Genomic DNA, 23,626 nt, shown 5'->3' on the forward strand with positions numbered 1-23,626 from the left:
TATGTAAACTAGAAGCTTGGGCTGATAAATGGCAAATGAGCTTAAATGGGGATAAATGTAAGGTCATGCACTTGGGTAGAAGTAATAAGATTTATAACTATGTGCTTAATTATAAAACACTAGGCAAAACCGTCAATGAAAAAGACCTGGGTGTATGGGTGGATGAAAAACTCACATTTAGTGGCCAGTGTCAGGCAGCTGCTACAAAGGCAAATAAAATAATGGGATGCATTAAAAGAGGCATAGATGCTCATGAGGATAACATAATTTTACCTCTATACAAGTCACTATTTCGACCACATTTAGAATACTGTGTACAGTTCTGGTCTCCGGTGTATAAGAAAGACATAGCTGAACTAGAGTAGGTGCAGAGAAGAGTAACCAAGGTTATTAGAGGACTGGGGGGTCTGCAATACCAAGATAGGTTATTACATTTGGGGCTATTTAGTTTGGAAAAACGAAGGCTAAGGGGTGATCTTATTTTAATGTATAAATATATGAGGGGACAGTGCAAAGACCTTTCTGATGATCTTTTTTATCATAGACCTGAGACAGGGACAAGGGGGCATCCTCTACGTCTGGAGGAAAGAAGGTTTAAGCATAATAACAGATGCATATTCTTTACTGTAAGAGCAGTGAGACTATGGAACTCTCTGCCGTATGATGTTGTAATTAATGATTCATTACTAAAATTTAAGAGAGGACTAGATGCCTTTCTTGAAAAGTATAATGTTACAGGGTATATACACTAGATTCCTTGATAGGGCGTTGATCCAGGGAACTAGTCTGATTGCCGTATGTGGAGTCGGGAAGGAATTTTTTTCTCCAATGTGGAGCTTACTCTTTGCCCCATGGTTTTTTTTTGCCTTCCTCTGGATCAACATGCTAGGGCATGTTAGGTTAGGCTATGGGTTGAACTAGATGGACTTAAAGTCTTCCATCAACCTTAACCCCTTTCTGACATATGACATACTATCCCGTCGAGGTGGTATGGGCCAGTATGACCACTGATGGGATAGTACGTCATCACCGATCAGTCGCTCTCACGGGGGCAGCGTGGCCGATCAGGGCCGGGTGTCAGCTGACCATCGCAGCTGACATCCGGCACTATGTGCCAGGAGCGGTACGTAACCTACAGAACACTGCGATCAAACATGATCGCAGCGTTCTGGCATCATAGGGAAGCATCGCGCAGGGAGGGGGCTCACGGCATTCTTCCCTGAGACCCTCGGAGCAACGCGATGTGATTGCGTTGCTCCGAGGGTCTCCTACCTCCTCCTCCCTGCAGGACCCGGATCCAAAATGGCCACAGGGCTCCTTCTGTGTCCTGCAGTGAGGCGGCTTGCAAGCGCCAGCAAGCCTCCCTGCTGTGCTGTCAGATCGATGATCTGACACAATGCACTGCAAAGTGTCAGATGAGCGATCTGACAATCTATAGTCATGTCCCCCCTGGGGCAATGTTCTAAAGTAAAAAAAAAATATTTACAAATGTAAAAAAAAAAAATCCTAAATAAAGAAAAACATACATATATTGTTCCAATAAATACATTTCTTTATCTAAATACTGAATAAAAACAACAAAAGTACACATATTTAGTATCGCCGTGTCTGTAACGACCCAACCTATAAACTGTCCAACTAGTTAACCCCTTCAGTGAACACCATAAAAAAATGAGACAAAAAACTACGCTTTATTATCATACCGCCAAACAAAATGTGGAATAACACACAATCAAAAAGAGGGATATAAAAAAACATGGTACCACTGAAAACGTTATCTTGTCCCGCAAAAAACGAGCCGCCATACAGCATCAAAGAAAAAATAAAAAAGTTATAGTCCTCGGAATAAAGAGATGCAAAAATAATTACTTTTTATATAAAATAATTTTTATCGTATAAAAGTGCCAAAACATAAAAAATTATATAAATGAGGCATCGCTGTAATCGTACTGAACCGAAGAATAAAAATGCTTTATCAATTTTACAAACGTGAAACAGTATAAATGCCACCCCCCAAAAGAAATTCATGAATTGCTGGTTTTTGGTCATTCTGCCTCAAAAAATTGGAATTAAAAGCGAATAACAAACGTCACGTGCCCAAAAATGGTACCAATAAAAATGTCAACTCGTCCCACAAAAAACAAGACTTCACATGACTCTGTGGACCAAAATTTGGAAAAATTATAGCTCTCAAAATGTGGAGACGCAAAAACAATTTTTTGCAATAAAAAGCGTCTTTTAGTGTGTGACAGCTGCCAATCATAAAAATCCGCTAAAAACCCCGCTATAAATAGTAAATCAACCCCCCCCCCTTCATCACCCCCTTAGTTAGAGAAAATAATTAAATTAAAAAAAATGTATTTATTTCCATTTTCCCATTAGGGTTAGGGATGGGGCTAAAGTTGGGTTAGGGTTGGGGTTAAAGTTAGGGAGGTGACTAAAGTTAGGGATGGGGCTAAAGTTAGGGATAGGGTTTGGATTACATGTACGGTTGGGATTAGGGTTAGGGGTGTGTTGGAGTTAGGGATGTGGTTAGGGTTGGGATTAGGGTTAGGAGTGTGTTGGGGTTAGGGTTATGGTTGGGATTAGGGTTAGGGGTGTGTTTGGGTTAGGGTTTCAGTTAGAATTGGAGGTTTCCACTGTTTAGGCACATCAGGGGCTCTCCAAACGCGACACGGCATCCGATCTCAATTCCAGCCAATTTTGCATTGAAAAGTCAAACGGCGCTCCTTCCCTTCCAAGCTTTGCCATGCGCCCAAACGATGATTTACCCCACATATGGGGTATCAGCATACTCAGGACAAATTGCACAACAACTTTTGGGTCCAACTTCTTCTATTACCCTTGGGAAAATAAAAAATTGTTGGCGATCATTTTTGTGAAAAAATAGTTTTTTTTATTTTTACAGCTCTACATTATAAACTTCTGTGAAGCACTTGGTTGGTCAAAGTGCTCACCACACATCTAGATAAGTTGCTTAGGGGGTCTACTTTCCAAGATGGTGTCACTTGTGGGGGTTTCAATGTTTAGGCACATCAGGGGCTCTCCAAACGCAACATGGTGTCCTATCTCAATTCCAGTCAATTTTGCACTGAAAATTCAAATGGCGCTCCTTCCATTCCGAGATCTGCCATGCGCCCAAACATTGGTTTACCCCCACATATGGGGTATCGGTGTACTCAAGACAAATTGTACAACAACTTTTGGGGTCGAAATTCTCCTCTTACCCTTGGTAAAATAAACCAAATTGGAGCTGAAGTAAATTTTTTGTGATGAAAAGTTAAATATTCAATTTGTTAAACATTGCAAAAATTCCTGTGAAACACCTGAAGGGTTAATAAACTTCTTGAATGTGGTTTTGAGCACCTTGAGGGATGCAGTTTTTAAGATGGTGTCACACTTGGGTATTTTCTATCATATAGACCCCTCAAAGTGACTTCAAAAGTGATGTGGTCCCTAAAAAAAATTGTGTTGTAAAAATGAGAAATTGCTGGTCAACTTTTAACCCTTATAACTCCCTAACAAAAAAATTTTTTGTTCCAAAATTGTGCTGATGTAAAGTAGACATGTGGGAATTGTTAATTTTTAAGTATTTTGTGGGAGATATCTCTGTGATTTAAGGGCATAAAAATTCAAAGTTGGAAAATTGCAACATTTTCGCCAAATTTCCATTTTTTTCATAAATAAAAGCAGGTAATATCAAAGACATTTTATGACTATCGTGAAGTACAATATGTCACGAGAAAACAGTGTCAAAATCATCAGGATCCGTTGAAGCGTTCCAGAGTTATAACGACATAAAGGGACAGCGGTCAAATTGTAAAAATTGGCCCGGTCATTAACGTGCAAACCACCCTTGGGGGTAAAGGGGTTAATAACTGTTACTATGTTACAATAAACAAGCCCCACTAAGGTCCGTGATCTGGCAACAGAAATATCAGTCCATACTACTTGAAAGCCTCTGGAAAAGCAATATAGCTCTCCCCCCACAAAAAGAAATCCAGCAAAATTTGTGCTCCCAAATCGAAAATGACCCCATCCTTTCTGAGCCCCTATATGCCTAAACCACATTTACAATCAACATGTTTGCCCTTTCTATAGTAGTGAGACCCCAATTAATAATTTACAGGGTGCATGTTTCAAAAACCACGAGCTGGGTACAATGTATTGGGCACTAAACTCGCACATTTGCAATATTTACTCTATAACAACTGCGAGCTTACTCTGGAGACACCAGTGGAGTCTAAATAATCACTACTGCATTCAATAGATTAACCCCTTCGCGACATGCGCCGTACTAGTACTGCGCTGCCGGCACTGCATTAGTGCCAGCAGCAGTACTAGTACGGCGCACCGATCACCGCGGTCTCGCGCTGAGCGCCGCGGTGATCGGGTGCGGGTGTCAGCTGTATACGACAGCTGACACCCCGCAGCAATGCCCACGATCGGCGCTATCGCCGATCGCAGGCATTTAACCCCTCTGATGCCGCTGTCAGTAGTGACAGCGGCATAGAGGGGGATCGCGCAGGGACGGGGGCTCCCTGCGCTCTCCCACCGGAGCAACGCAATGAGATCGCGTTGCTCCGGTGACCCGGAAGGAGTCCCCGGATCCAAGATGGCCGCCGGACTCCTTCCGGGTCATGAAGTGACCTGGCTAGCCGGCGCCTGCTGAGAGCAGGCGCTGGAGAGCCAGCTAAGCTGCCTGTCAGATCGTTGATCTGACAGTGTGCTATGCACAGTGTCAGATCAACGATCTGATCTAATACAGAGATGTCCCACCCTGGGACAATGTTAGAAAGTAAAAAAAAAAAAAAATAGAATGTGTAAAAAAAAAATAAAAAAAAATCCCCAAATAAAAAAAAAAAACATTTCCCAATAAATCCATTTATTTATGTAAAAAAAACAAAAAACAATAAATGTACACATATTTGGTATCGCCGCGTCCGTAACGGCCCGCTCTATAAAACTATCCCACTAGTTAACCCCTTCAGTGAACACTACAAAAAAAAAAAAAAAAAAACAAGGCAAAAAACAACGCTTTATTATCATACAGGCGAACAAAAAGTGGAATAACACGCGATGAAAACGACGGATATAAATAACCATGGTACCGCTGAAAACGTCATCTTGTCCTGCAAAAAAAAAGCCGCCATACAGCATCATTAGCAGAAAAATAAAAAAGTTATAGCTCTCAGAATAATGCGATGCAAAAACAATTATTTTTTTATATAAAATAGTTTCTATTGTGTAAAAGCGCCAAAACATAAAAAAAATTACATAAATGAGGTATCGCTGTAATCGTACTGACCCGAAGAATAAAACTGCTTTATCCATTTTACCACACGTGGAACGGTATAAACGCCCCCCCTAAAAGAAATTCAGGAATTGCTGGTTTTTGTTCATTCCGCCTCCCAAAAATCGGAATAAAAAGCGATCAAAAAATGTCATCTGCCCGAAAATGTTACCAATAAAAACGTCAACTCGTCCTGCAAAAAACAAGCCCTCATATGACTCTGTGGGCCAAAATATGGATAAATTATAGCTCTCAAAATGTGGTGATGCAAAAACTATTTTTTGCAATAAAAAGCATCTTTTAGTGTGTGACAGCTGCCAATCATAAAAATCCGCCAAAAAAACGCTATAAAAGTAAATCAAACCCCCCTTCATCACCCCCTTAGTTAGGGAAAAATAACAAAATGTAAAAAAATGTATTTATTTCCATTTTCCCATTAGTGCTAGGGTTAGGGCTAGGGTTAGGGCTAGGCTTAGGGCTAGGGCTAGGGCTAGGGTTAGGGCTAGGGTTAGGGCTAGGGCTAGGGTTAGGGTTAGGGCTAGGGTTAGGGTTGGGGTTAGGGTTTCAGTTATAATTGGGGGTTTCCACTGTTTAGGCACATCAGGGGGCGTCCGATCTCAATTCCAGCCAATTCTGCTTTGAAAAAGTAAAACAATGCTCCTTCCCTTCCGAGTTCTCCTGTGTGCCCAAACAGTGGTTCCCCCCAACATATGGGGTATCAGCGTTCTCAGGACAAGATGGACAACAACTTTTGGGGTCCAATTTGTCCTGTTACCCTTGGGAAAATAAAAACATAGGGGATAAAATATCATTTTCATGGAAAAAAAAATATTTTTTATTTTCACGGCTCTGCGTTATAAACTGTAGTGAAACACTTGTTGGTTCAAAGCTCTCACAACACATCTAGATAAGTTCCTTGGGGGGTCTAGTTTCCAATATGGGGTCACTTGTGGTGGGTTTCTACTGTTTAGGTACATCAGGGGCTCTGCAAATGCAACATGACACCTGCAGTCCATTCCATCTAAGTCTGCATTTCAAACGGTGCTCCTTCCCTTCCGAGCTCTGCCATGCACTCAAACGGTGGTTCCCCCCCACATGTGGGGTATCAGCGTACTCAGGACAAATTGGACAATAACATTTGTGGTCCAATTTCTCCTGTTACCCTTGGGAAAAAAAAATTGCGGGCTAAAACATCATTTTGTGGAAAGAAAAAATGATTTTTTAATTTTCACAATGCTACATTCTAAACTTTAGTGAAACAATTGGGGGTTAAAAGTGCTCACCACACATCTAGATAAGTTCCTTAGGGGGTCTTCTTTCCAAAATGGGGTCACTTGTGGGGGGTTTCCACTGTTAAGGCACGTCAGGGGCTCTCCAAATGCGACATGGCGTCCGATCTCAATTCCAGCCAATTTTGCATTGAAAAGTCAAATGGCACTCCTTCCCTTCCGAGCTCTGCCATGCGCTCAAACAGTGGTTTATCCCCATATATGAAGTATCGACGTACTCAGGACAAATTGCACAACAACTTTTGGGGTCCAATTTATCCTTTTACCCTTGGGAAAATAAAAAATTTGGGGCAAAAAGATCATTTTTTGTGAAAATTAATAAAAAATTTTTTTTTACGGCTCTACATTATAAACTTCTGTGAAGCACTTGGAGGTTCAAAGTGCTCACCACACATCTAGATAAGTTCCTTAGGGGGTCTACTTTCCAAAATGGTGTCACTTGTGGGGGTTTCCACTGTTTAGGCACATCAGGGGCTCTCCAATCGTGACATGGGCTCCGATCTCAATTCCAGCAAATCTTGCATTGAAAAGTCAAATGGCGCTCCTTCCCTTCCGAGCTCTGCCATGTGCCCAAACAGTTGTTTACCCCCACATATGGGGTATCGGCGTACTCAGGACAAATTGTACAACGACTTTTGTGGTCCAATTTCTCCTGTTACCCTTGGTAAAATGAAACAAATTGGACCTGAAGTAAAAATTTTGTGAAAAAAAGTTAAATGTTCAATTTTTTTAAACATTCAAAAAATTCCTGTGAAGCACCCGAAGGGTTAATAAACTTTTTGAATGTGGTTTTGAGTACCTTGAGGGGTGCAGTTTTTAGAATGGTGTCACTTTTGGGCATTTTCTGTCATATAGACCCCTCAAAGTCACTTCAAGTGTGAGGTGGTCCGTAAAAAAATGGTTTTGCAAATTTTGTTGCAAAAATGAGAAATCGCTGGTCAACTTTTAACCCTTATAATGTCCTAACAAAAAAAAATTATGTTTCCAAAATTGTGCTGATGTAAAGCAGACATGTGGGAAATGTTGTTTATTAACTATATTATGTGATATAACTCTCTAATTTAAGGGCATAAAAACTAAGAGTTTGAAAATTGCTAAATTTTCATAATTTCCGACAAATTTTTGTTTTTTCACAAATAAATGCAAGTCATATCGAAGAAGTTTTACCACTATCATGAAGTACAATATGTCACGAGAAAACAGTGTCAGAATCACCAGGATCCGTTGAAGCGTTTCAGAGTTATGACCTCATAAAGTGACAGTGGTCAGAATTGTAAAAATTGGCCCTGTCACTTAGGTGAAAACAGACTTTGGGGTGAAGGGGTCAATTTCTCTAGGAGTGTAATTTCCACAAAGGGGGCATTCGAGTGGTGTGTCTGCTGTTCTGGCACCTTTGGGATCTGCAAATAGCACCTGCAAACTATTCCATGAAAATCTGCACTCAATAAATCAATCCTTCTTTCTGAGCCCTGCCATGTGCGCAAACAGTATTTTACAGCGACATTTTGAGTATTCCCGTGTTCACGAGAAATTGTGTATCAAATTATGAAGCCATAAAATATTTGAATGGTATAAAAATCTATGAGACATGTGGTGTCAACATGCTAACTACACACCTGAACTAATTTATTGAGGGGTGTAATTTTGTAAAATTAGGTCATTTTTGGAGAAGCAGGGGGAATTTCTGCTTCTCTGTACCTCAGTGTTTGTGTCAATGTCACATGGTGACTGTGAAGAAACCAGATGATATCTTAATCACCCAGACAACCATGTTTAGCAAACCAAGAAGAATAGACTTTTGATCTGTATGTTGGCTTTTGGATTTAAGTGTTGATTTCTGGTTGGTCAAGAAAACAGACTTTTGTTTGTGTGAGCCTGGATTGGATATTGACTTATAAGTAGTGATAAGCGAACGTGCTCGCCACTACTCGTTACTCGCCCGAGTATGACTATGCTCGGTGTACTCGGCGAGCACCGAGCATTTCCGGGATTATTCGGCGGTAACTGGTATCTCCACCCAGCATTTTTGGTTGACTTTACAGACCCAATCACGATGCAGGGATTGTCTGCCAGGCCATGAAACGCCGCAGCCATCTTTGTTGTGGTCGTGCAGTGATTGGCTTGGCCGCACAGCATCATCCCGAATATAAGAGACCTGGCGCCGGATTCAACAAGAGTAGGGAGAGCTGCTGCCGAGATAGGGTCAGAATCGTGGTTTTTAGAGCTAGTGTACAGTACAGACCAAAAATTTGGACACACCTTCTCATTTAAAGATTTTTCTGTATTTTCATGACTATGGAAATTGTACATTCACATTGAAGGCATCAAAACTATGAATTAAAACACGTGGAATTATATACTTAAAGGGACTCTGTCACCTGAATTTGGAGGGAACAATCTTCAGCCATAGGGGCGGGGTTTTCGAGTGTTTGATTCACCCTTTCCTTAGCCAAAACGTGCGTTGGGGTGGGTACACGCTGTGGGTGAACGCTCTTCCTTGCCTGCTCAGGTAACTATACATAATTGAATATTAGCCGTATCATGGCATTTATAGATACATGATCTGATATTGTATATCTTGCTCTGCATGGCTAGTTGTAGTATGTTACATTATTCTTAAACTAGTATTAAGACTCTGTTTGAGTCTCATTTTTGGGACCGTGATATTGCTTGTTACAATACAGTTAGCCCTCATGTGTGTACCCCTGCCGTTTCCTTGTGCACATTGTGGCCTGAGTCCGACTTTTCTCCCCCCCTCCCCCCCCCCGGCTTTGCCAAATGTCCTGTTTTATACTGAATAAAGTTTTTTGTAATTTTTCTAAATACGATGTTGGGTGTTTTTTGATCGTAGTTTTCTATGTGGTCGTCAGTTTAGTAGTAGCGATTATCCCATTATCTTATCCGCTATGGCCCATGTATAGGATTTTGATTACATGAGATCTCCTTTTACTAATTATATGGGTATGCTTCCCATGAAGCTGTTGTTTTAACAGTTGTTGTAGAGCTGTGTCTGCTGCTAGAACTCTGTGTGGCATTGACCTGGTGTCTAATTTGAGCTGCTGTTAGCCTGCGATTTCTGAGGCTGGTGACTCGGAGAAACTTATCCTCAGAAGCAGAGGTGACTCTTGGTCTTCCTTTCCTGGGGCGGTCCTCATGTGAGCCAGTTTCCTTGTTGCGCTTGATGGTTTTTGCCACTGCACTTGGGGATATTTTCAAAGTTTTCTCAATTTTTCGGACTGATTGACCTTCATTTCATAAAGTAATGATGGCCACTTGTTTTTCTTTACTTAGCTGCTTTTTTTCTTGCCATAATACAAATTCTAGCAGTCTATTCAGTAAAACTATCAGCTGTGTATCCACCAGACTTCTGCACAACACAACTGATGGTCCCAACCCCATTTATATGGCAAGAAATCTCACTTATTAAACCTGACCGTGCACACCTGTGAAGTGAAAACCATTCTCGGTGACTACCTCTTGAAGCTCATCAAGAGAATGCCAAGAGTGTGCAAAGCAGTCATCAAAGCAAAAGGTGGCTACTTTGAAGAACCTAGAATATAAGACATAATTTCAGTTGTTTCACACTTTTTTGTTAAGTATATAATTCCACATGTGTTAATTCATACTTTTGATGCCTTCAGTGTAAGTTTGGTCATTGTAGGCCGGAGTACCACTTTTTTTGTTGTCTGTTACTCTAATTATATACAGCACTATTTAGCATAAAAAATATAAAAAGGCCACATATTTGCCAGTGTGGTATTTCTCTGACAGCCCTCATATATCTGCGTGCTCCAAGTTTGGGCATTGTAGGCCGGTGTACCCCTTTTTTTGCTGTCTGTTACTCTACTTACATACTGTTAGGGCTGGCGGAATGCACCGAGTAAATATAGAGATGTTATTTGGTGCGTTCGCAGCCCGGGGTCCACCGTGCAGGAAAAGAACCTGCTGTTGGCAAACAGCGGCACAATATGGCGGTAGAAGCGAACTCTGTTGCTTCACAGAGTCGCTATAAGGAAAGGACTGTGTCCTGTTAAACTCCACAGGAATACACAGTAACTGCTGAGCAGATAGCAGCTTGTGGTCACGCAGTCCAGGAGGCAAACATACAATCTCCTCACCGGAGGTGCCGGTATTCTAGTGGCTTATTTCAGCCGGGTCCCTGAATACACACAAGCGTGACCACACTGGCGCAAAACTCATGTCATGCATTGATACTAGCGCATGGCCGTGCTGCCATGCGAGCCTTATATAGCTGCAGCAAGTAAAAGACCTTCCTAGAAGGACCAATGAGAGACTGCCATACCTGAGCATGTGACCCTAGATCTCCACTGAGAGATCTTACCCTGGGCATGCTCAGTGTGTGAAAAGCAGGAGTTAGTCCTAGCAGCTATAGGACCTTCCTACCATGTGACCCTCGATCTCCACTGAGAGATCTTACTCAGGGCATGCTCAGAATGAGAAAAGCAGGACTTAGTCGCAGAAGCATCTGCTCGCCGCTGCCCAGCACTGACTTCAATGGCAGAAGCAGGAAAGGCAGCAGTAACTCTTTGTACAGAGTGGGACTGAGCAAGACGCTTGGACCGACGTCTCCGCTGAGCAGGCTCAACTGCGGCAGGAGAGGAATGGGAGACCGCAGCGGAGATGGCCCGAGATTCCCCCTGTGCAGAGGCGGAAACTCGACCCCTAACATTACCCCCCCTCCTAGGGCCCCCCCCTCCTTGGACCTCGCTACGCTCAAAGGCAGCAATGAGCTGCGGAGCCTGAATGTGCTCAGCAGGCTCCCAGGACCTGTCCTCAGGACCATAACCCTTCCAGTCCACCAAATAAAATTTTTTACCACGTACCACCTTGCACCCCAAAATAGCATTCACCTCGTAATCGTCCGTAGACGAACCCGATGTCCCAGCAGATGACTCGGAAAACCGGGACATGTATATGGGTTTCAAGAGGGACACATGAAAGGTGTCGGTGATTCCCAGGCGTGGCGGAAGGGCTAAACAATAGACCACAGGATTAACCTGTTCGAGGACCTTAAAAGGACCCAAGTAGCGAGGTGCAAACTTAGTGGAATCCACTCGCAGCCTGATGTTACGGGCGGAGAGCCACACCAAGTCGCCAGGAGCAAAGGTCGGAGCGGGGCGCCGATGTGCATCGGCGGAGGACCTCATTCTCTCCTTGGAGGCCCGAATGGCATCCTGAGTGCGGTCCCAAATATCCCGTGCCTCCACAGCCCAGTCTGCCACCCTGGAGTCGGCGGAAGACACGGGCATAGGCACAGGTACCCGCGGATGCTGACCACAGTTAAGGAGAAATGGGGTTTGTCCAGTGGAGTCGACCACGGCGTTGTTCAGCGCAAACTCTGCCCAAGATAGCAAGGATGCCCAGTCATCCTGCCTGGCTGAGACAAAATGTCGCAGATATGTGACCAAGGTCTGGTTGGCCCTCTCTACCAACCCATTCATCTCGGGATGATATGCAGAAGAGAGATTTAACTCAATGCTGAGAAGACGACAAAGCTCTCTCCAGAACCGAGACGCAAACTGGGGACCCCGGTCACTGACAATTTTGTCCGGCATACCGTGTAGGCGGAAGATGTGTTTTATGAACAACGCTGCCAAGGCCCGTGCAGAAGGTAACCGTGGAAGCGGGACCAAATGCACCATTTTAGAAAAATGATCGGTGACAACCCAAATGATGGTACAGCCACGAGACTTGGGCAAACCCACCACAAAGTCCATCCCGACCATCTCTCAAGGCCTGTCTGCCACCGGCAAGGGATAGAGTAACCCTGCTGGCCGTTGTCGAGGAGATTTATTTTTGGCACAGGAGACACATGCCTGAATGTAATCTCTGACATCACGAACCATATGTGGCCACCAGTACGACCTCGCCAGTAGCTCAGATGTCCTTTTTGTCCCAAAGTGTCCACCCACCCTGGACGAATGAGCCCAAGAGAGAACCTCCGGTCGCAAATTAATGGGTACAAAAGTCTTGCCCGGAGGCACAGAATCTAGCGAAACCGGAGCTATGGTTCTCAGGCTCTCAGAGGGGACAATAAGCCGAGGCTCCCCTTCCTCCTCCTCAGATGACACAACAGAGCGAGAGAGGGCGTCAGCACGAATGTTCTTCTCCCCAGCGAGATAATGGAGGGTGAAGTGGAACCGGGAGAAGAACAAGGACCATCTGGTCTGGCGAGAATTTAGCCGCTGGGCTGTTTGCAAATATAACAAATTTTTGTGGTCCGTGAAGACTTGAAAGGGAAAGCGAGCCCCCTCCAAGAGATGTCTCCACTCTGAGAAAGCCAACTTCATCGCTAGCAACTCCCTGTCCCCGATGGAATAATTCCTCTCCGCTGGTGTGAAGGTCTTGGAGTAGAAGAAGCAAGGATGCTTCCGACCTTGAGCATCCTTTTGGAAGAGGACTGCTCCTGCACCAACGGATGAGGCATCCACCTCCATTATGAATGGCTTATCAACATCGGGACGATGTAGGATGGGAGCGCTAGCAAAACGGGACTTAATAGAAGAAAAGGCCCTGGAGACCTCTTCTGACCACAATTTTGGATTTGCTCCCTTCTTGGTGAGGGCTACCAAGGGAGCTACCAAAGTTGAGAAGTGGGGAATGAACTGGCGGTAATAATTAATGAACCCCATAAAGCGCTGCACCGCTTTAAGAGAATGGGGTTCTTGCCAGTCCATCACAGCCTGTAGTTTGGCAGGATCCATAGCCAATCCCTGGGCGGAGATGATATAGCCCAGGAAAGGTAAAGACTCCTGCTCAAACATACACTTCTCCAACTTTGCATAGAGAGAATTTGCCCGTAAGAGGTCGAAGACTCTGCCAACATCTCTCCGGTGGGAGTCAATATCTGGAGAAAAGATGAGAATATCATCCAGATAGACTACGACCGAGGTGGAAAGCATATCCCGGAAGATGTCATTGACAAAGTCTTGGAAAACGGCTGGGGCATTACAGAGCCCAAAGGGCATCACCAGATACTCATAGTGCCCATCTCTGGTGTTAAATGCCGTCTTCCATTCGTCCCCCTCACGGATGCGAATCAGGTTATAAGCACCCCGCAGATCTAATTTGGTAAATACCTTAGCTCCCCTTAGCCTATCAAAAAGCTCAGAAATCAGGGGCAGTGGGTACTTATTCTTAACGGTGATGGCGTTAAGACCCCTGTAATCTATGCAAGGACGTAATTCTCCATTCTTCTTCTGCACGAAGAAGAACCCTGCCCCTGCTGGTGACACTGACTTCCTAATGAACCCTCTTGCCAAATTCTCCTGGATGTATTGGGACATGGCCTCCGTTTCCGGAAGAGAGAGGGGATAGACACGTCCCCGAGGAGGTTCTGCTCCAGGCAAGAGATCTATAGGACAGTCATAGGGGCGGTGAGGCGGAAGGGTCTCCGCAGCCTTTTTGGAGAAGACGTCTGCATAGGACCAATAGTATTTGGGAAGAGAAGAGAGATTTGCGGGTATCTCAGTGGTGGAAACCTGAACGCACTCTTTCACACATCTGCCCTTACAGGATTCACTCCAAGCCAATATCCTCCCAGAGGACCACTCAATATGTGGGGAGTGGAAACGGAGCCAGGGTATTCCCAGCAGAATCTCATCCATTCCCTCGGGAAGGACAAGAAGGGAAATTATCTCCTGGTGGGATGGGGACATAGCTAACGTGAAAGGAACAGTCTGGTGTGTGATCTGAGATGGAAGTGTCGACCCATTCACTACCCTAACAGTCACCGGTTTGGCGAGCATCACCAGAGGTATTGCATGGCGCAGAGCAAAAGCTGAGGAGATGAAATTCCCCTCAGCTCCAGAATCCACACAAAGCTCGACTGTTAGAGAGTAAGAGCCTAATATGATTGTCCCTTTGAAGGACAGCTTGGAGGAAAATGCCGCTGTGTCTAGTGAACCTCCTCCAAGGGTTACTAGACGCGATCGTTTACTCGACCGCCGTGGACATTTATTGGCATAATGTCCTTCTTGTTGGCAATTTCTGCAAACCACGGGTACTCGAGCGGTCCGAGACTTAGGTCCCGCTCGAGAAACCTCCATGGCCTCATGGGAGTCGGACCCCTGAACGGAAGATTCCAGAGGTCTGGCGAAGGTGGGAGCCAGCCGAAACCTCTGCCTACACTGGGCCCGCTCCAACCTCCGCTCGTTAAAACGGAGGTCGATGCGGGTAGATATAGAAATAAGCTCCTCCAGTGTGGCGGGAATCTCCCTGGTGGCCAAGGCGTCCTTCACATGGTCTGCCAGTCCTCTCCAGAACACCGGAATAAGGACTTTATCCGGCCATTCCAGCTCAGAGACCAGAGTCCGGAATTGCACGGCGAACTGGCTGACCATGGACGAACCCTGTGTTGTTGCCAACAATTGGAGCGCGGTATCGTGGGTGACACGAGGTCCCAAAAAGACCTGTTTCAGAGCGTCCAGGAAGAGAGGAGCACTCTGCGCCACACGATCATTGCGCTCCCATAGCGGCGTTGCCCACTCCAACGCCCTGCCCGACAAAAGGGATAAAATAAATCCCACTTTCGCCCGTTCCGTAGGAAAACGTGCAGCCAGAAGCTCAAGATGTATAGAGCACTGACTCACGAATCCCCGACATAGCTTACTGTCACCAGCAAACTTGTCTGGAAGCGGGAGACGGGATAAAGTCGGAGCAGGGGTGGCAGAGGACAAACTGGCTGCAGCTACACTTGCAGCCTGAACAGCGACTGCGGTAACATCCACAGCTGAGGTTGTGCGCTCGAGAGCCGTCAACCTACCCGCCAGCTGCTGGATGTACCGCTGTAAACGCTGATCGTCCGCCATTTACCAGCCAGACCCTGGCGCTAGTATACTGTTAGGGCTGGCGGAATGCACCGAGTAAATATAGAGATGTTATTTGGTGCGTTCGCAGCCCGGGGTCCACCGTGCAGGAAAAGAACCTGCTGCTGGCAAACAGCGGCACAATATGGCGGTAGAAGCGAACTCTGTTGCTTCACAGAGTCGCTATAAGGAAAGGACTGTGTCCTGTTAAACTCCACAGGAATACACAGTAACTGCTGAGCAGATAGCAGCTTGTGGTCACGCAGTCCAGGAGGCAAACATACAATCTCCTCACCGGAGGAGCCGGTATTCTAGTGGCTTATTTCAGCCGGGGCCCTGTAACCAAACACACAATCTCCTCACCGGAGGTGCCGGTATTCTAGTGGCTTATTTCAGCCGGGTCCCTGAATACACACAAGCGTGACCACACTGGCGCAAAACTCATGTCATGCATTGATACTAGCGCATGGCCGTGCGGCCATGCGAGCCTTATATAGCTGCAGCAAGTAAAAGACCTTCCTAGAAGGACCAATGAGAGACTGCCATACCTGAGCATGTGACCCTAGATCTCCACTGAGAGATCTTACCCTGGGCATGCTCAGTGTGTGAAAAGCAGGAGTTAGTCCTAGCAGCTATAGGACCTTCCTACCATGTGACCCTCGATCTCCACTGAGAGATCTTACTCAGGGCATGCTCAGAATGAGAAAAGCAGGACTTAGTCGCAGAAGCATCTGCTCGCCGCTGCCCAGCACTGACTTCAATGGCAGAAGCAGGAAAGGCAGCAGTAACTCTTTGTACAGAGTGGGACTGAGCAAGACGCTTGGACCGATGTCTCCGCTGAGCAGGCTCAACTGCGGCAGGAGAGGAATGGGAGACCGCAGCGGAGATGGCCCGAGATTCCCCCTGTGCAGAGGCGGGAACTCGACCCCTAACACATACAGCACTATTTTGCATAAATTAACTTCACAAAAAAGCCCCCAAAAATTGGATACAGTTTGTTATGTCAGGCTGAGGCCTGCCTGGTGTTTGGGTTTGAAAAATCGTAGGTTTGCAGGCATACTGATCAGATATTATTTCGCTACTAATAAATATATTTGAAGACACAAAAGAGAATGGTAAAACCAAAAACACTCAGTTTGAAAAAATGTTTGCAGTAATCCGCAAGTGCTAGTAAAAGATGTAAATAACAGGGTATTTGGTTGATACGTTTTTTGCAAAAAATGTATACTAAGCTGCTCTACCAATCTTCACGGTATACCCATATCAGAGCAGTCCTAACTAATGTATGCAATCCCTATCTGATGTATTTAAAAACCTGATCATCTGTAAATTACCTGTGTGAACAGGGTTCAGAGAGGAAAAATCCATGTGTGCATACAGGGCAGAACAGCTTTTGTGCAGCTAGCCCAAGAGGAGTGTTTTTGGTTTTACCATTCTCTTTTGTGTCTTCAGGTTTCTTGGTGGTGTGTGAACATGTTCTTACAGACTTGTTCACTGTGCAAGTAGCCCATGTGTTCCTGTTTCCATGATTGTTCTCTTGTGTCTACAAGACTGGGGAGTTCCACCACTCCTCTTGGGCTAGCTGCACAAAAGCTGTTCTGCCCTGTATGCACACATGGATTTTTCCTCTCTGAACCCTGTTCACACAGGTAATTTACAGATGATCAGGTTTTTAAATACATCAGATAGGGATTGCATACATTAGTTAGGACTGCTCCGATATGGGTATACCGTGAAGATTGGTAGAGCAGCTTAGTATACATTTTTTGCAAAAAACGTATCAACCAAATACCCTGTTATTTACATCTTTTACTAGCACTTGCGGATTACTGCAAACATTTTTTCAAACTGAGTGTTTTTGGTTTTACCATTCTCTTTTGTGTCTTCAGGTTTCTTGGTGGTGTGTGAACATGTTCTTACAGACTTGTTCACTGTGCAAGTAGCCCATGTGTTCCTGTTTCCATGATTGTTCTCTTGTGTCTACAAGACTGGGGAGTTCCACCACTCCTCTTGGGCTAGCTGCACAAAAGCTGTTCTGCCCTGTATGCACACATGGATTTTTCCTCTCTGAACCCTGTTCACACAGGTAATTTACAGATGATCAGGTTTTTAAATACATCAGATAGGGATTGCATACATTAGTTAGGACTGCTCTGATATGGGTATACCGTGAAGATTGGTAGAGCAGCTTAGTATACATTTTTTGCAAAAAAACGTATCAACCAAATACCCTGTTATTTACATCTTTTACTAGCACTTGCGGATTACTGCAAACATTTTTTCAAACTGAGTGTTTTTGGTTTTACCATTCTCTTTTGTGTCTTCAGGTTTCTTGGTGGTGTGTGAACATGTTCTTACAGACTTGTTCACTGTGCAAGTAGCCCATGTGTTCCTGTTTCCATGATTGTTCTCTTGTGTCTACAAGACTGGGGAGTTCCACCACTCCTCTTGGGCTAGCTGCACAAAAGCTGTTCTGCCCTGTATGCACACATGGATTTTTCCTCTCTGAACCCTGTTCACACAGGTAATTTACAGATGATCAGGTTTTTAAATACATCAGATAGGGATTGCATACATTAGTTAGGACTGCTCTGATATGGGTATACCGTGAAGATTGGTAGAGCAGCTTAGTATACATTTTTTGCAAAAAACGTATCAACCAAATACCCTGTTATTTACATCTTTTACTAGCACTTGCGGATTACTGCAAACATTTTTTCAAACTGAGTGTTTTTGGTTTTACCATTCTCTTTTGTGTCTTCAGGTTTCTTGGTGGTGTGTGAACATGTTCTTACAGACTTGTTCACTGTGCAAGTAGCCCATGTGTTCCTGTTTCCATAATAAATATATTTGTCTTGAGTATTTGAAATAGTGCAGTAGTCCATTTAAAATGGGCAAGGCAAGGGGCAAGGGATGGGGAAGTGGACGTGATGATGATGGTGTATGCAGAGGACGAGGCCGTGGCCAAGGTGAAAGTGGGCAACAACAAAGACCCACATCTTCTCGCTCGACCTTCCTGTCCCAGTTTCTAGGGGACCGCAGCACACCACTATTGAAGCCAGAGCTGTGTGAAACGGTTGTTGGTTGGATAGAGGATAATGCTTCCAGTCACTTAGACACCACCACCACCAGGTCTTCCACATGGTCAAGACTGAGTAGCCGTGAGTGTGGACCGGATAATCCTCATCCAGATTCTCCTTCCTCCCACCATGCCGAGTGCCCTGAGACAACTGATCCCATAACAGATAAGCGCATCCGCCTGTCAAATGCTAAAAATGCTGACAGGCTGACTCTTATAAAAATGAACAAGGGCAGGATTGGGAAAGACTTCTGTGCACCACCAAGTGAAAATAGCTACACATAACCTCAAATACATTCTCTCTTTTGGGGAGGTGTATCCTCATGTACCTCTTCACAACCACACATGGGTATACACTTCGAGATTTGGTCTGTTTGCTGTTATCCTCCTCCTTATCCTCATCATCCAGAACTACTAGATGACCAGGGTGAACGTGCTCTGTACTGTTATAGGCCGATGCATTTTGGGCAAGGGGGCTGTGATGGCACTATTTTAATTTGTAAAAAAAAGGACCCCAGATTGAGGAATTGGGCATGACATTACATTGGGCCTACTTCTTAATTCTGTCTCCTGCAATGTGTCCTTTAACTGCCACTAGATCACCAGGGTGAACATACTCTGTACGGTGCATTTTTGGCATGGGGGCTGTGATGGCACTATTTTATTTCGCAAAAAAAGGAACCCACATTGGGGAATTGGGCATGAATTGGGAATTGGGCACACACCACATGGCCAGCTAGTGTTGTTAAATGTTACAATGACATTTACCAGTGAACGCATTTGTAGTGGTTGAAAGTAATATTAAAGTTGAAAAACGCTTCAAAAACGCTGCTTCTGAAATAAGCCTAAGCGGGGAAGGAAATTTTCTTTCTGGGGTTAATAATTTGGCCTTACAGGCAAGTCAATAACCTGCAAAGGATGTATTTTAACATATTTACCAGCAAAATCCGTTTTGGTTTCGTTTTAGTGTGTTTTTGGTGGCACTGGGAAAAATGGCATGAATCTCAGAACAAATTGTTTAAAGCTGTGAACTATGAGTCAGGAAAGCTTCCAGGGGCGATCCCCATGATGTTCCTGTATCATTTGAGCAGTGTTTCCATCATTTTCAGACATTTTTAGACCTTAAAAAGGACCCCCGGGGGGGATCACGGTAAAAATACTCGGTTCTCCCATAGACTTACATTGGGCTCGTTGTTCTGTCAGAGTACCTGAGTATTCCAATCTGCTCGACTCGAGCAACAAGCAGACAGCTGGGCCAGCGGACGAGAGCACCCACTGACCCCCGTTTCTCCACAGTGACCATAAACCATTCAAGCAAAATCTGCACTGCAAAATGGCACACCTTCCCTTCTGAGCCCTTTTGTGTGCCTAAACAGTAGTTTCAGATCATACAGGTCCTTCTCAAAAAATTAGCATATAGTGTTAAATTTCATTATTTACCATAATGTAATGATTACAATTAAACTTTCATATATTATAGATTCATTATCCACCAACTGAAATTTGTCAGGTCTTTTATTGTTTTAATACTGATGATTTTGGCATACAACTCCTGATAACCCAAAAAACCTGTCTCAATAAATTAGCATATCAAGAAAAGGTTCTCTAAACGACCTATTACCCTAATCTTCTGAATCAACTAATTAACTCTAAACACATGCAAAAGATACCTGAGGCTTTTATAAACTCCCTGCCTGGTTCATTACTCAAAACCCCCATCATGGGTAAGACTAGCGACCTGACAGATGTCAAGAAGGCCATCATTGACACCCTCAAGCAAGAGGGTAAGACCCATAAAGAAATTTCTCAACAAATAGGCTGTTCCCAGAGTGCTGTATCAAGGCACCTCAATGGTAAGTCTGTTGGAAGGAAACAATGTGGCAGAAAACGCTGTACAACGAGAAGAGACCGGACCCTGAGGAAGATTGTGGAGAAGGACCGATTCCAGACCTTGGGGAACCTGAGGAAGCAGTGGACTGAGTCTGGTGTGGAAACATCCAGAGCGACCGTGCACAGGCGTGTGCAGGAAATGGGCTACAGGTGCCGCATTCCCCAGGTAAAGCCACTTTTGAACCATAAACAGCGGCAGAGGCGCCTGACCTGGGCTACAGAGAAGCAGCACTGGACTGTTGCTAAGTGGTCCCAAGTACTTTTTTCTGATGAAAGAAAATTTTGCATGTCATTCGGAAATCAAGGTGCCAGAGTCTGGAGGAAGACTGGGGAGAAGGAAATGCCAAAATGCCTGAAGTCCAGTGTCAAGTACCCACAGTCAGTGATGGTGTGGGGTGCCATGTCAGCTGCTGGTGTTGGTCCACTGTGTTTCATCAAGGGCAGGGTCAATGCAGCTAGCTATCAGGAGATTTTGGAGCACTTCATGCTTCCATCGGCTGAAATGCTTTATGGAGATGAAGATTTCATTTTTCAGCACGACCTGGCACCTGCTCACAGTGCCAAAACCACTGGTAAATGGTTTACTGACCATGGTATTACTGTGCTCAATTGGCCTGCCAACTCTCCTGACCTGAACCCCATAGAGAATCTGTGGGATATTGTGAAGAGAAAGTTGAGAGACGCAAGACCCAACACTCTGGATGAGCTTAAGGCCGCTATTGAAGCATCCTGGGCCTCCATAACATCTCAGCAGTGTCACAGGCTGATTGCCTCCATGCCACGCCGCATTGAAGCAGTCATTTCTGCCAAAGGATTCCCGACCAAGTATTGAGTGCATAACTGAACATTATTATTTGATGTTTTTTTTGTTTGTTATTAAAAAACACTTTTATTTGATTGGATGGGTGAAATATGCTAATTTATTGAGACAGGTTTTTTGGGTTATCAGGAGTTGTATGCCAAAATCATCAGTATTAAAACAATAAAAGACCTGACAAATTTCAGTTGGTGGATAATGAATCTATAATATATGAAAGTTTAATTGTAATCATTACATTATGGTAAATAATGAAATTTAACACTATATGCTAATTTTTTGAGAAGGACCTGTATATGGAGTATTGACGTACTCAAGAGAAAATTAGTTAAAATTTGGGATTCAATTCTTCTCTATTGACCAATGTGAAACATAAAAATTTGTGGCTAGAGAAGAATTTTAGTGGGGAAAAATACATAACTTTTCAGCTATACATCACAATGTTATAATATTTTTTGAAGTTCCAGTTGCGTCAAAATGCTCAATAAACCCCCTACATGAATTCCCATAGGGATAAAGAATCCAAAATGGGGTAAGTTGTGGAGGGATTTCTGCTGTTTGGGCACCTCAGAGGTTTTGCAATTTCAACATGACGTCCACAATCTAACGCAGTAAAAATTTAACTCCAAAAGACAAATAGCGCACCTCCAAATCTATGTCATGTCATATGCCAAAACAGTATTTTCTGAGCACATAAGGGTTATTCCCGCTTTCGGAACAAATTGATCATAAATTATATGGTCCGTGCTATCCTAATTTTCCTTGTGAAAATTAAAAATTTTGTGCTAAAACTTCATTTTAGCCCTAAATTTGGAATTTTTCATTTTCAAGGTCCAATGATATAAAATACCTTGAATTGCCTGCAGGTTCAAAGTGCTCACTACACCACTAGATAAATTCCTTGAATGGAGTAGTTTCCAAAATTGGGTATCTTGTGGGGGTTTCTGCTGTTTGAGCACCACAGTAGCTCTTCCACATGGCATGGTAACACTCTTTTTCAGCCAAATTTGTGCTCCAAAAGTCAAAAAGTTATCCTTCTCTTCCAAATCCTGCCATGTACCTAAACAGTCGTTTCTGGACACATGTGCGGTATTGCTGCCCTCAAAAGAAATTTTACAACAAATTTTGTGGGGGTTCATTTTCTCCTTTTACTCTTCTTACAAACAACAATTTTGGGGCAAAAGTAACATTTTAGTGGGAAAAAAGTGAATTTTCATTTTCACAGTCCAATGTTATAAAATTCTGTGAAGCACATGTGGGTTCCAGATGTTTGTCACACCCATAGATCAATTCCTTGAGTGGGTCTTGTATCCAGAATGCTCTCACATGATGGGGTTTTTGCTGGTTTGGCACCTTATCACCCCGTAGATGAATTCCTTGAGGGGGTGTAGTATCTATAATGCTCTCACTTGATGGAGTTTCTGCTGTTTGGCACCTTGACGGCTCTCCAAATCTGGCAAATTGTGGGGTCCTGTTACTCTTGTGAAAATTAAAAATTTGGGGTTAAATAAACATTTTAGTAAACAAAAATAAATGTTTTAAGTTTTTCCTTTCACCTTGTATTCTTTTATGTGAAGCACCCAAAGGTTTAATACATTTTCTTAACACCTTTCTTTAATATTTTGAGTGGTGCAGTTTGTATAGCAGGGTCTTCTTAGGGGTTTCTGATGTATAGGCCATTTAAAAGTGAAATTGTCCCTATGAAAACAAGTTTTGTAAATTTCATTTAAAAAATGAAAAATTCCTACTAAAAAGGGAACCTGCTATTAGACTCAAATGGCCTGAACCACAGGCAGCAAATAAGAGCCTAGCTGTGCAATATGTTTTACGCTGAAAAGAAAACTGCCTTTCATGACTGCTAGTGTATTTAGTCTGTGGCACTATATTATGTTATTTAGACTCATAGGGCAAGTTCAGACAACAATAGATTTTTTCATTCAAGAGGAACGGACCGATTGTACTCTGATCGGAGTTTGATTAGAGTGTTATCACAGTGTGCTTCGATTCTCTTGGATGAGAAGATTGATCAAAAAATGTCTCCATCTTCTCCATCGAATCACTCTGTGGAAATTTTACTGGACTCAGATGTCATCCGAGTGCAGTCTGATGTTCTCCACAGACTGATTGACTTGCTCAGCCGACTGTGATCCAAATATCAGATTGTACTTGGGCATGCAGCAATTTTTTTTCTCGGACCGGCGCGTTCCGAGCAAAAGTCTGACATCTACATGACCGCATAGACTAACTTTGATCCGAATGCAATCTTATTTTTGTTGGATCACACTTGGACTGAAAATACGCTCATCTGCACATGCCTGTACTGTATCTTGTCAGACAATGAGGCGAGGCTTCTCTAAATCGGGGCATGGCTTCATCAAAATGGAACATGGTCTAACATGCAACACTTTGTGCCAAAATTCTGCTGTAATG

At 43.9% G+C, this 23,626-nt stretch overlaps 1 protein-coding gene across 1 annotated transcript in view; it reads right to left on the minus strand.

The window, feature by feature from the left end:
- The window catches only part of DMC1 (DNA meiotic recombinase 1), a 286,638-nt gene that overhangs the window by 188,647 nt on the left and 74,365 nt on the right, over positions 1 to 23,626 (minus strand). The window lies entirely within an intron of this gene.

Source organism: Ranitomeya imitator, chromosome 8 (assembly GCF_032444005.1).
Source record: "Ranitomeya imitator isolate aRanImi1 chromosome 8, aRanImi1.pri, whole genome shotgun sequence".
NCBI classification, from domain to species: domain Eukaryota; kingdom Metazoa; phylum Chordata; class Amphibia; order Anura; family Dendrobatidae; genus Ranitomeya; species Ranitomeya imitator.